This window comes from Neophocaena asiaeorientalis, unplaced genomic scaffold, assembly GCF_003031525.2.
Source record: "Neophocaena asiaeorientalis asiaeorientalis breed wild unplaced genomic scaffold, Neophocaena_asiaeorientalis_V1.1 scaffold150, whole genome shotgun sequence".
NCBI lineage: Eukaryota > Metazoa > Chordata > Mammalia > Artiodactyla > Phocoenidae > Neophocaena > Neophocaena asiaeorientalis.
Genome location: NW_020176571.1, coordinates 9,438,746 through 9,441,433, shown reverse-complemented (window position 1 = coordinate 9,441,433; position 2,688 = coordinate 9,438,746).

The following is a 2,688-nucleotide window of genomic DNA, read 5'->3' as shown; positions in this document are numbered from 1 at the left end:
TAGACCTGATGAAAATTTAGACCAAACGTTTTGTCATGAATTATAATCAAGTTAAGATGAAGTAATTTGGGGTGTAATCCAATATGACTGCCTCCATATAAAAAGGGGAAATTTGGACCAGAGACAGACACATACAAAGGGAAGATGAGGTGAAAACACAGGGAGAAAGCCATCTACCTGCCAAAGGATGTCTGAGACCACCAGAAGCTAGAAGAAAGCCCTGGCACAGATCTTTCCCTCCCAACCCTCAGTAGGAACCAGCCCTGCCAACACCTTGATCTTCAACTTCTCTCCTCCAGAGCTATGAGACAATAAGCCTCTGCTGTTTAAGTCACCCAGTTTGTGGTACTTTGTTACAGCAGCCCTAGCGCACTAATTCAAGAAGGGAGGTGGAAGAACCAATATACTAAATTTACCATTGATCATTGCAGGGAATTAACTGGCATTATCTCAAGAAATACAGGTGAAACGGTGTGTTATAAAGTAAACCACTTGTATAAAAATACAAATACTTGAGTGTTAACACAAGAAACCCACACATAAAAACAAAGATGCTATCTATGAATTGTGAAAACAGAAAATACACTTAAAAATTTATGACAAAGCAAGAACAAACGTTAACCTTGAATTAATGTGAAATGACTAAATGCACGTTTTGAAAGAAAAGGTTTTCAGATTGGATCACAGAATAAAATTCTGCTACGCATAAGGACACACCTAAAAGGATTATCCTAGTGTCTATTGCTTTGTCTATTTGAAAATGAATCTTGAGTTGCTAAGTAGGAGCTAAGCCAAGAAAAAGATGACCTGGCCCATATTACCATTGAATATGCAACATCGTCTGTCACAAATTCACTTAGAAACTTCTCTGGTGCTGATCATATGTTTATGAATGCATCTCTGTATATATGAAGAGTGTGAGTTCAGTTATAAAGTGCATTAATATAGCCAGAGGTAGGATTCTTTGTCCATAGTTCAAATATGTGTGCTCAAAATTCAGAAAAGTTAAAAATAAGAATATGACAGGGACTTCCCTGGTGGCGCAGAGGTTAAGAATCCACCTGCCAATGCAAGAGACACGGGTTCGAGCCCTGGTCCAGGAAGATCCCACATGCCACGGAGCAACTAAGCCCGTGTGCCACAACTACTGAACCTGAGCTCTAGAGCCCGCGAGCCACAACTACTGAGCCCATGTGCCACAACTACTGAAGCCCGCGCGCCTAGAGCCCGTGCTCCGCAACAAGAGAAGCCACCGCAATGAGAAGCCCACGCACCGCAACGAAGAGTAGCCCCCACTCGCCACAACTAGAGAAAGCCTGCGCGCAGCAACAAACACCCAACACAGCCAAAAATAATTAATTAATTAATTATTTTTTAAAAAATGAATATGGCAATAGCATATCAGAAAAATCCAACTGAAAAGAAAGTTGAGGCTATGATCTTAATATAAAAATTGATTTCAGAACAAAACAATATTAAGATTTTTTAAAGCACTTTATAATGATAAAGGATGTAACTCACAGTAAACATATAACAATTACCAGTGTCTATGCACCAAATCACATTGCACAAACAGTCATCAAACAAACCTGTAGGTGATATAAGAATAGGTAGAAACACAATAGCAGTGGGAATTTTTAACCTTTTTCCACCCATGAAAGAACAAGTAGATCATTTTTTTCTCCCACTCCTTTACCTCTAAAACTCCCCCAGAGTTGCATAATTACCATAACGTAAGGACAGCACCTGCACTACACAGGAAATGGTTTAGTGTTACTGGAAGGTATATTTAGACAGGTCAAAATGTATATTACAAACTCTAGGGCAACCATTAAAATTTTTTAAGAAGTATAATTGATAGACTAAGAGAGTAGATAAAAAATGGAATAACATAAAATGCTCAATTAAGGGCTTCCCTGGTGGCGCAGTGGTTGAGAGTCGGCCTGCCGATGCAGGGGACACGGGTTCGTGCCCTGGTCTGGGAAGATCCCACATGCCGCGGAGCGGCTAGGCCCGTGAGCCATGGCCGCTGAGCCTGAGCGACTGGAGGCTGAGCTCCGCAACGGCCAGCTCTCACTGGCCACAACAGTGAGAGGCCTGCGTACCACAAAAAAAAAAAAAAAAAAAAAAAAAATGCTCAATTAAAACTAGAGAAGGCAGGAAGTTCCCTGGTGGCCTAGTGGTCAGGATTCCGGGCTTTCACTGCTGTGGCCCAGGTTCATTCCCTGGTCGGGGAACTGAGATCCCGCAAGCCACGCAGCATGGCCAAAAAACAAAGATGTCAAAACTAGAGAAGGCAGGAAAAGAAACATCTAGCAACAAATAGAAAACAGTTACAAACATAGTGGATATTCAAGCAAATATATCTATAAATACACCAATTAAAAGATAGAGACTGTCAGAGTGGATAAGAAAAACAAGACCAACTATATATTGTCTACAGGACAAGAAACCCACTTTAATTATAAAGACACAGGTAGATTAAAAGTAAAGGGATGGGGCTTCCCTGGTGGCGCAGTGGTTGAGAGTCCGCCTGCTGATGCAGGGGACACGGATTCGTGCCCTGGTCCGGGAAGATCCCACATGCCACGGAGCGGCTGGGCCCGTGAGCCATGGCCACTGAGCCTGCGTGTCCGGAGCCTGTGCTCCGCAGCAGGAGAGGCCACAACAGTGAGAGGCCCGCGTACC